The sequence below is a fragment of the Arvicanthis niloticus genome, chromosome 4, assembly GCF_011762505.2.
Source record: "Arvicanthis niloticus isolate mArvNil1 chromosome 4, mArvNil1.pat.X, whole genome shotgun sequence".
Lineage (NCBI taxonomy): Eukaryota > Metazoa > Chordata > Mammalia > Rodentia > Muridae > Arvicanthis > Arvicanthis niloticus.
In genome coordinates, this window is record NC_047661.1 from 75,550,202 (window position 1) to 75,561,754 (window position 11,553).

The 11,553-nt window shown below is 43.7% G+C and overlaps 2 pseudogenes; one reads left to right on the plus strand and one right to left on the minus strand.

Moving 5' to 3' along the window:
• Window positions 1-554: 554 nt before the first annotated feature.
• On the minus strand, window positions 555-1,680 carry LOC117707390 (glyceraldehyde-3-phosphate dehydrogenase pseudogene; annotated as a pseudogene).
• A 1,819-nt stretch (window positions 1,681-3,499) lies between these two features.
• LOC117707391 (large ribosomal subunit protein eL42-like) lies at window positions 3,500-9,533 on the plus strand (annotated as a pseudogene).
• The last annotated feature ends 2,020 nt before the right edge of the window (window positions 9,534-11,553 follow it).

An 11,553-nucleotide genomic window follows, 5' to 3' on the forward strand; every position in this document is an offset into this window, starting at 1 on the left:
GGGGTGAGGTGGTGAAAACCAGATCCATCCAAATTGACTTGGACTATCTGTCTTTGCAGTTTATTGTTTATGAGATAAAACTCAAGACAGTCTGTGGCCCAAATTGTCCTTGAACTCCTGATTCTCCTGCCTTTGTCTTCTAAGGGCTAGGATTACAAGCTTGTGTCACCATTTAAAAAAATTTTTTTTATGGTTTTAAAAGTGTTTTGGAGGGAAAGGTTTGAGATAGACTTTCACTGTGTAGCCCAGACAGGCTTTGAATCCAGGGTCCTCCTGCCTTAGCCTTAGCAGTGCATATATATTAAAGTCAAGCAAAACACTCATATACATAAAACAAAAATAATCCTTAAAAATACAAGTTTTATCATGGAGTTACACCTCTACCCTCAATACAGATTTTTTTTTTTTTTTGGTGGGTGCAGGGAACGTTTGTTGATGGTATTTCAGAGAGTAGGGAGGGCTCCCTAGGCCCCTCCTGTTGTTATGGGGGTCTGAGAAGGAAATTGTGGGGAGATGTTCAGTGTTGGGGACAGGGGCTCCTCAGCAACCGAGGGCCTCTCTCTTGCTCTCAGTGTCCTTGCTGGGGTGGGCGGTCCAGGGTTTCTTACTCCTTGGAGGCCATGGAGGCCATGAGGTCCACGACCCTGTTGCTGTAGCTGTATTCATTGTCATACCAGGAAATGAGCTTTACAAAGCTGTCATTGAGAGCAATGCCAGCCCCAGCATCAAAGGTGGAAGAGTAAGAGTTGCTGTTGAAGTCGAAGGAGACAACCTGGTCCTCAGTGTAGCCCAGGATGCCCTTCAGTGGGCCCTCAGATGCCTGCTTCACCACCTTCTTGATGTCATCATACTTGGCAGGTTTCTCCAGGCAGCATGTCAGATCCACAACGGACACATTGGGGGTAGGAACATGGAAGGCCATGCCAGTAAGCTTCCCGTTCAGCTCTGGATGACCTTGCCCACAGCCTTGGCAGCACCAGTGGATGCAGGGATGATGTTCTGGGCAGCCCCATGACCATCATGGCACAGCTTTCCAGAGGGGCCATCCACAGTCTTCTGAGTGGCAGTGATGGCATGAACCGTGGTCATGAGCCCTTCCACGATGCCAAAGTTGTCATAGATGACTTTGGCAAGGGGGCCTAAGCAGTTGGTGGTGCAGGATGCACTGCTGACAATCTTGGAGCGAGTTGTCATATTTCTCGAGGTTCACACCCATCACAAATATGGGAGCATCAGCAGAAGGGGCAGAGATGATGACCCTTTTGGCTCCATCCTTCAAGTTGACCCTGACCTTCTCCATGGTAGTGAAGATGCCAGTGGACTCCACAACATACTCAGCACCAGCATCACCCCATTTGATGTTAGCAGGATCTCGCTCCTGGAAGATGGCGATGGGCTTCCGGTTGATGACAAGCTTCCCATTCTCAGGCTTGAGTGTGCCATTGAATTTGCCATGGGTGGAGTCATACTGGAACATGTAGACCATGTAGTTGAGGTCAATGAGAGGGTCGTTGATGGCAACAATCTCCACTTTGCTAAGTGCAGAGCCAAAGGCAGCTCTGGTAACCAGGTACCCAATATGGCCAAGTCTGTTCACACCGACCTTCACCATTTTGTCTACAGGACGAGGCTGGCACAGCACAAGAGATGCTGCTGTCTCTGGAACAGGGAGGAGCAGAGAGCCGGAAAAAAAAATTAAACTAAAAAAAAAATAATATTTTGAGGATTTTGTAGAATATATTTTGAGCATAATTAACCCTTTCCCAGCTCCTCCTGGGCCACCTCTTCTCTTTTTACCCAATCTGTGTTTTTTCTCTTTTGTTCCTCCTCCTCTTCTTCCCCCTTTTCCTCCTTTCCCTCTCCCTCTCTCTCATTCACTCACTCATTCATTCATTCATTCATTCAAGAAAACCATTAGGTTCAATCACTACTGCCCATATACGCTTGGATACACGGTCATAAGAGACAACTGAATGCTCACTTCTGAATGAAACATTTATAGCACACCCCTTCCTCATAAGGCTCAGAGATCAATGTGGGAGAGGGGGGCAAAAAGGATGTAAGAGCCAGAGCTGGCCCATGACTAGCAAGGAAACAATGACAACACGCACAAGTCCTGGGCAAGCTCAAGCCAGACAACATCCATACAGGGTCTGTCAGGGGTCCTATGCCATTTCAGTGGAGTTGATTTGCTCTGAACCTAACTGAAGCTTACCTGAGAGCACAGTTGCTATGTCATGGTACTGAACGGGACTTATCTTCGGGGTGCTTGTTAAAAATAGATATCTCTGACCCTAGTAGATGTTCTAGCATAATAGATTTTAGATGGCTTCCAGGAAGCAGTATTTTTAATTAATACCACTGGTGGTGCTGATACAAAGGTTGAAGGCCCTCCCTTGGAGAACTATTGTTTCAGATGCCAGGATAACAGGCCTCAGAACACCTTTTAAGGTGTCAGCTGAACAGGAAATGTGTAAATGACCTCTACAAGACAGAGATGTATCCAGGGATTAGCAATGGGGGAAGCCATGCTGACTGACCCTCAGCCCAGGGGATGCAGGCAGGCTTGAAGAGTATCTATCCTAAAGTGAGTGGGGGAGGGGAGTGGGTAGGGAAACATAGCTCTAACCAATGGCTACAAGAGTAAATGAAGTTCTTGAGTAAGTGAAGAGTACAATTAAAGACAGCACTGAAGACATACCAAAGCAGAACCTCTTAGCATGTAGAAAGTGGTGTTTAAAACAAAACAAAGGGAAGATACCCAGAGGTCTGCCCGCCATCACACAGAGACGGGTGGGCACCACTATGATGAGCAAGTGGTGGAGAGATGGAGAGAAAGAGAGGCAGAGCGGTTTGTTCACTGTGAAGAGAGGAGGAGCTGGAGACACGAGGGTGGTGAGCCCGATGTGAGTAGCCTGCGCTGCCGCCTGAAGCCATGGTGATGTCCCAGCCTATGCTGCTGCTGAGGGCCATGGCTGGGTCTGTGGTCCTGCAGCAGCAGGGATCTGTGTTGGTATCAGTGTCCCATATTGCCACCAAAGGCCATGGGGATATATATGTGGTCTGGGCTCCCGCCAGGGTGATGTTAATGTCTGAGGGCTGCAGAAAGCCAGCCCCACCCCTCACCCACTGCAGGAGTCCAGGGAGAGCAGGCATTGCACCCTGCCTGGGCAGTACAGCAGAGCTGACCCTGGTGGTGGGGGCACAGGTGATCCCTGCAGTGGCTAGTGTGCTGGAGAGGAGCCTGCACTTCACCTGGACAAATCGAGAGAGCCAGTTCTGACCAACTCATCTACCACCCAGACCCAGATCCAGGGCTATGAGTTGCTCACCCCAACATCTACCCCATCTGCTAGAGCAAGTGAAGAGGCCAGTCCTGCAGATCCGAAGCTGCAGGATCTCCATGACACAGGGCAAAAACAGGATGTCTAGAGGAGTCCTGGTGAGGATCCAGAATTGATAGTGCAGCAGAAGCCAGAGGCCTCGATCCAGACCAGTGATGACGCACTGCAATGAACATCTGCAAGCAAAACTGTGTGGGCAAAAGGGTGACACATCGTAGCTTCCATGTTGAGATTTTTTTTTTTTTTCTTTTGAGGGGAGGTTGCAAGGACAGAAGACAGATATGGAAGGAAGGGGAGATGAGAGTGAGGTACATCATGTGAAATTCTCAAAGAATTAATAAAAAGTTAAACAAACAAATAACAAAACAAGTCCAGTTAGATGACCCTGCATGTAAAGGGGATTTCCACCAAGTCTGACCACCTGATTTTGGCTCCTGGTGGAAGGAGAAAATCAATTCTAAAAGCTTGCTGCAGCATGGATATACCCTCTTCAGCACAGAATAAAAATGTAATAAAAACAGATAAATAAAACCAAAATGAAACAAAAGCTGTACAACAGTAGAAATGTAATTGCAAACTTGAAAGATTGGAAAGTCAATAAAATAAATATTCATTCCGATAAACTGGGCAAAGCCAAAACCAAACTACCAGACCAAACCAAAAACCAACCAACCAAAAAAAAAAAAAAAAAAAAAACCAAGCAAGCAAGCAAACAAACAAGCAACTCAACAACATCTCTGAAAAAGAAAGGGTGTTGTAAGCCTTATGATTTCAGTGCTGGGAGCTGGGGGTGTGACTGAGGCAGGAATATGTTGAGTTTGAGGCCAACTTTGGTTACAAACCTGACTCAGTATCAAAAACAAAAATATCAAACAGCAACAAAACAAAACAAGCAAAAAAAAAAATCCTACTACTCAAACCCAGGGTGTGTGTATGTGTGTGTGTGTGTGTACAGGTAGGCACAGAGTCCAGGAGAGAATGTTGATTTCCTTGGAGCTGGAGTTATAGGCAATTTTGAGCCCCCAGACTTGAGTGCTGAGAACTAAACTTAGGTCCTTTGTAACAATAGTAAGTAGTGGCTAAACTCTCTCTCCAACCCCTGTTTTAAACTTTTTTTTTTTTTTTTTTTTTTTTTGGTTTTTCGAGACAGGGTTTCTCTGTGTAGTTCTGGCTGTCCTGAAACTCACTGGAACTCACTCTGTAGACCAGGCTGGCCTCAAACTCAGAAATCTGCCTGCCTCTGCCTCCCAAGTGCTGGGATTAAAGGCGTGCGCCACCACAGCCCGGCCTGTTTTAAACTTCTTTAAAGACAAGGTCTCATGCAGCCCTGGCTGGCCTCAAGCTCACAATTTAGCTGTCCATGACCTTAAGTCTCTGCTCCTCCCTTTACCTCCCAAGTTCTAAGATTATAGGAATGTGCCATGAAACATAGTTAAACGTTTACTGCTGTTGCTGCTATAACAACAACAACAACAATAATAATAATAACAATAATAATATTATCTATTAAAGTAAGAAGAATGGTTCCACAGTCTAAATAACTTTATGGATACATTCTAGAAAACCTCTAAGAAAAAGATACATTTCTGCAGGGATGCAGCTCAGTGGGGAGAGTGCTTGCTTTATACTCAGGGAGCCCTGGGGTTGTTCCCTAGCACTGTACAGGACAGGGGTGGTGTCACAAACCTCCAATCCCAGCACTTAGGAGGTAGAGGCAGGAGAGTCAGAGTTCAAGATCAGACTTAGCCATCTGATTCGTTGGAGGCTAGCTTGGGCTACATGAGACCCTATCTCCAAAAAGGAAAACAAAAAAGATAAACTCATTTGTTATGTATACATGTGTATAAGCATAGAAAGCAATTAAACACTTGTGTTTATTTAAAGTTAAACTAAGATTGAAAAGAAGGCAAACAGGTATAGCATGAAAGAAAAGAAAACAAGTCAACTTCATTTATGAAGTTTAATATTCTGCAATGAATAAAATAACAGGCCCAAACTTATCTTCTGAACCATTACCAGCTCCTAATACATAACAGCTATCATGAGAAGTGCTGGGCAGATGACAGCTACACATATATTTGTTGAACTAATTTTAATTAATCAAGCAGGAATAATCCCAGGTTTTAAGTATGATTGAAATTGGGGAATATATTCACACCACTGAGGAGAAAAAAAAGGAAGAAAGAAAGAAAGAAACCAAGAGCATATTGTAATGCAGTTTTAAAAAGATGAAATTTAACTTCTGTCCCAATAAAAGCTACTATAGTAGAATAAAGACGCTTCCTAGTCTCACTGAACCATTTATAAAACCTTTTCTTGTCAGGTGTGGTGCACCTGACCACAACACTAGGAAGGCAGAGGCAGACAGATCTCCAGGAGTTTGAGGCCAGCCTGATCTACATAGGGAGTTAGTTCCAGGATAGCCAGGGATAGATACATAGTGAGATCATCCTGTCTCAAAACAACAACAAAACAAAATCCTAAACCAACCAACCAACCAACCAACAACCAACCAACCAAACCCAAAGCAATAACAAAACTTCCCTTTAAATTGTATATGTGTGTCCATGCAAGTACCCACAGAAGCCAGAAGATAGTGTTGGATCCCCTATAGCTAGAGTTATAGGCAGTTGTGACCTACTTGAGGTGGGTGCTGGGAAAGAAACTCAGGTCCTCTGAAAGAGTAGCATGTACCCCTAATCTCTGAGCCATCTTTATTTATTAAAACCATAAACACCATATTTGATTTTGAAACATTAGAGGGCCAGGCCACAATGAGTGCCAGCAGTTCTATGGAGATAGCGTGAAGGAGACAAAGCAGGGCCCATTTCAGTCACAGTAATCGAAGGAGAAGGTTGCTGCTCTCTCCTCTCTCTTTCTGAGTTGATCGCGCTCCAGCAAACACAGTGAACGTTCCTAAGACCCGCCCTGGACATTTTGCAAGAAATGTGGGATGCACCAACCCCACAAGGTGACCCAGCACAAGAAGGGCAAGGATTCTTTGTATGCCCAGGGAAAGAGGCGTTGTGACAGGAAACAGAGTGGCTATGTTGGGTAGACTAAGTCTATTTTCCGAAAAAAGGCTAAAACTACAAAGAAGATCGTGCTGAGACTGGAGTGTGTTGAGTCCAACTGCAGATCCAAGAGGATGCTGGCGATTAAGAGGTGCAAGCATTTTGAACTGGGAGGCCAAGTTGAAAGGGCCAAGGGACCCAGTTCTAAGCCAATTTTGTTATGAAGACAATAAAATCTTGACCTTTCACCCCCTTTGATTGCAGTTGGTCTTTGGGGAGGAAATAAATTAAAGCTTTCAGAAAAAGAGAGGGGGAGGGAGAGAGAAGGATGTTATTACAACTGTAGGCTCTGGATGGCAATGACTGTCTTATTTTTTATAATTAGCATTTTTCTGCATTTTAATCGTTTTTATCTTCTTAATTAAAAAAAAAACAGTGTGGCGAGGCTTGAATCTTTATGGTAAGGCGTCCTGTGTTAACACAGAGATGCATGGAGGCTGGAGAGCTGGCTCAGCAGTCGAGAGCTCTGGCTGATCTTCTAGAGGAGCTGGTTTGGTCCCTGGCATCCACATGGTGGCAAACAATCACCTCTAATTCCAGGTTCCCTACCCTGACACCCTCCTCAGGCCTCTCTAGGTACCAGGCAATGTGGTGCACACACATACTTGCCGACAAAACACTCTTACATATGCTCAAAAATAACAATAAAATAAATCTAAAAGCAAAGGTAATGTAACCTACAGGCGGCTCATGGAGACGCGCGCTGATGAGCACGCTCAGGATGGGCTGCCCAACTGTCTCTCTCTTTTCCAGAGAGGGACAGTTCCATTCTAGAGGACACTGAGTGTTCCAAATGCCCTTCCTTTGCTGGGGTATCCATGACCCCCACGGGCTCTGCCCCTTAGACTCGTTCAAGCGCCTACTGTCTTCTTATGCTCAGTTTATGTTGCCCATCAGAAAACCTTTAAGTACTAGAAGGGCTGTCAAGAGTGTAATGTATGAAGAAAGCTGCTTAAATTAACTATGCAATGAATTTCAGTGCTGCAAAGTGCACTGACATTAAAAAAAAAAATTGTTAATTATAAAATAAAAAAAACCCTGCAATATCCAAAGTATGTTATTTTGGATAAATCAAAGCCCACTAATGTTTATATTTTACTAGCACAACAACTCAAAAAGTAACTAAAAACTCAGGCACTTCTATTTTAGCATTGGAAACGAGATTTCTAGATTGTTCTGCCAGAGTCCTATCTGCCAACAGCCAGAGAGGGATGAGCTTGCTTCAAATGCGTTTGCAGAAATGACTTCCTTTTTAAAAGTAGCTCTGTCAGCTGGGAGCAACAGCAGAAAAAGGACAAACTTGCTGAATGAGGCTGTGCTGGAGTCGGCCAGAGGGCCTGTCACGGCTCTGTAACTGGCATTCCTGCTGCAGCCAGAGAAGTCTAAGCACGCAGAAAATCCATAGTACTTTCATCTACATCTAACTCAAAGTGCTTACAGGAGCGATTTAAGTTCTGAGAGCAGATAGAGTGCTGGTTCCGACCTCTGATGAGCGCTGCTGTCCTGGCCTAATCTATGAATTAGTTACAGTACTTCTTCATTGTAGCCGCACCCTTGTCAGGGCCAGTCTATAAGGACGCCTTTATGACAAACGAAAAGTGCTAAACCAGGCACTGGAGAGAGGGCTCAGTTGCTAAAAACTTTTGCTGCTCTTGCAGAGGGCCCAGGTTTAGGTCCCCAACCCCCTGGCAGCTCACAAACACCCACAATGTCAGTACCAGGGGATCCAATGCCCTCTCCTGGGTTCCACAAACACCAGGCACATGTGTGATGCACAGACATACACGCAGACAAAATACTTGCACACATAAAAAGGTTTTAGAAATCTCAAAAAACCAAAACATTAAATAAAAGTGCTAAACAAAAGAAAATTATTAGAGATACCTAGGTTTGTGCTTTAAAGTAGCCTAGGTTTGAATTTTGGCTTTTCTGTTTATTGTTATGTACCTTCATATGATATTTTCCTCTTCCTCCCTTTTCTCTTTCCCTTCCTCCCTCCCTCCTCCTTCCCTTACTTCCTTCCTTTTATGTGGTCTCACTGTTTTTCCTGGGCCACCCTCACAATCATCCTGTCTCTGCCTCCTCAGGTGCGGGATTACAGTTGTGCACTACACACCATATCCAACTTTACACAAGTGTCTTGAATCCATCTGACCCTCAGTTCTGCTCAGTATAATACTGAGTGATGCTGACCTTGTGAGGGTCACTGCAAGGAGCAGCAGGTGACACCTACTGTCACAACTACAAAAGCAATTAGACTCATGCAAATTCTGGATTTTAAAGACAGAGGTTAGCAGAGACTACAAATATTCTGTCTCTTACTCTAACCACTCACCACCAACAGTATTTTTGAAGCATGGGGAAACTTGGGTAATCCTGGATGTCACTGAAGAACAGGGTTAAGATTCTGGGCTAGAGAAAGGACTCCGTGGTTAAGAGCACTGTCTGCTCTTGCAGAAGTCCTGGGTTCAGTTTCGGGTACTACCATGTCAACTTAAAACCATCTGTGACTCCAGTACCAGGGGATTTGATCCCCTCTTCTGGACTCCTTGGGCACCACACATATAGCATGTGATGTACATACAATACATGCAGGCAAGATACCCATGCATGTAAAGTAAAAATTTAAACAGAATGTTCTTCCATGCATGAGAGTCAGTTAGACCACTTAAACGTCTAACCACAGAGACTGGCTAAGAATAAGGGCTGGGGGTGGTAGAGCTGGCAAGATGGCTTGGCAGTAATACAGGTATTAATCTTTCAAAGGACCAGCATGTGGTTCCCAGCACCCACACTAAGTGGTTCACAGCTACCAATAATTCCAGCCCCAGAGGATCCAGCGCCCTCTTCTGGTCTCTGAGGGCACTTGCATTCATGAGCACATACTCACATGTAGATACACATACATACCATTAAAAATAAAAATAAATCTTAAAAAAGAAGAGGAAAAGGATTAGGGATGTATCTTAATAGTCAAGTATGGAGCACTTGCCTAGCATGGTTAAGGCTCTGGGTTTGATTCCCAATAACACATGAATAATATGAGGGGAGGAGAGGGAGCTAAGGAGATAGAGAAAGAAGAGGGGAAGAAATGGTCATAGCACAAAGGAAGTAATATGCAATTACTACAAATCATGTTTGAGTGTACAGAAGTCTCAAATACCTGTATTTATTTGATGGTTATCAAGCAACTGAGTGTGATGGCGATAGAGAGTGGTGAGGACTGTGATCAAGTGGAGATTAGGAATTTTGTCTACAAAGATACTGCTAAAGACTAAACTGTGGAAAGATACTTATGGTGTTCTTTGAAGTGACAAAAACAAATAAGGGTATATAACTAGGTCCTAGGGGTCTTGGTCATTGTGAATGGGGTCCTGGGCTCTATATCCAGTGCCACAGAAAGAAAAGCAAGTGCAGGTATAGAATGATTCCAGAATTTTAATTTTTTTAAATTATTTTTACATGTATGAGTACTTTGCCTGCATATATGTCTGTGCAGTCTGTGCATCATGTGTGTGCCCGGCACCTGTGGAGGCCACAAGAGAGCATTGGATGCCCTAGAACTAGAGGTACAGGTAGTCATGTGTGTATCAGGAATCAAACCCAGATCCTCTGGAAGAGCAGTCAGGGCTCTTACCTGCTGTGCTAGCTTTTCAGCCCCCCAAAAGGAGTCCTTTTTATACATAGAAAGTGAGGTGTATATGGATGAAACAATAACCACCTCTCCAGTCTTGTTTTCAATATTTTTTAAAGTAAGTATGTTTATAGGTACACCTCTTTTCTGCCCACTGGTCGGTCTGTCTTAACTATTTGGAAGACTATTGGTCAAAATAATAATAGAAAATACAGAGGCCTTACCATGGTCAGGGACTGCGTTAAGCACATATACTAATGAAATCTACACAGAACTAATGACTATCATCTCTATCCTTGTCTCTCTAGTGGTGGAGCTGAGACAGCGAGAGATTAAATAACCTCCCTAAGGTCAAACAAGTAAATGGTGAAGAATAGGACCCAGGCTCAGGCAGCAGGCCCTGGCTCTTGACTGCTACTCAATTAAAATAAAGATGTATGACTTACGGCTTAGCTGGGCTTTATGTGTGCTTTTTATTTTCCTTGTGGATTTCGGTGCTTCCGTTTTCTCTATTATAAGCATGTAGCTTAATAATCAGAAAAAGCACAATATTTTGTTTTGTTTTTTTTTTAATCCACATTTATTGTCTGCAGGTGCTGCCTTGGGCTCCTCTAATTGCTGCTTTCTGTTAATGAGAATTAGTTTGTATGACTTGCTGGTTGAAAGCTTAGGCCCAGAAGGAATGAGAAATAGGAAGGTAAGTTTTACAGAGGTAGAGAGTGGCCAACAGGAGGAATCAGGCCCGCAGGCCCCAGAATTTACTTGAGCTGGAATCATCAAACATAAGTTAGTGAGCACAGTTCACAGCCTGTCACTGAGAAAAGTCTGCTGTAGGCCTGGCCCTGTTCACCTAAAATATGGTGGCACATTGTCTTTCAAGTCGCTTGAAATTTTCTTTAATTTATGCAGCAACTATCTTTTAGATTCTTCCTGTTAAGCCCCAGTGAAACATACAATAATTTAGTAAGGGAGACAAGAAAGAAATACAGTAATTACCAATAAAAACCTTTGAAAGGTGGAAGTATAGAGAGCTCTGTTTATCTAATATTTGATGGAGGAGGGGTAGGGAGGTAGAGTTTCATTAGCCCCTGCTGCCCTGAAATCCTCAATGTATATCAACCACCATGATTTATGATGTCTCTGACTTCTGGGATTCCAGGCCTGGCCACCGCCCCCAGCTTATCCTATATTCTTTACTTCCTGCCAAGTCTTAAAGCTACGAGATCAGATAATGAGATGGACACAGTTCCTACCTTCATACAGTGTCTACTCTAAAATTGAGACAGAGAAATAACTATGACTTAACCCAGAAAAGAAAAATAACTCTCCAGGTTAGTTTACAAGCTGATGAAACCAAAATTCTCAAACCGCACAAAAGAATATTACATGCCATTGTTTCTTATGAATGAAAGCACAAAGTCTTAAATATCACCAGCATGCATGCTTTCACAGGAATTCAGTGAGAGAGTGACTTATTACGACCAAGTAGGATTTATTATAG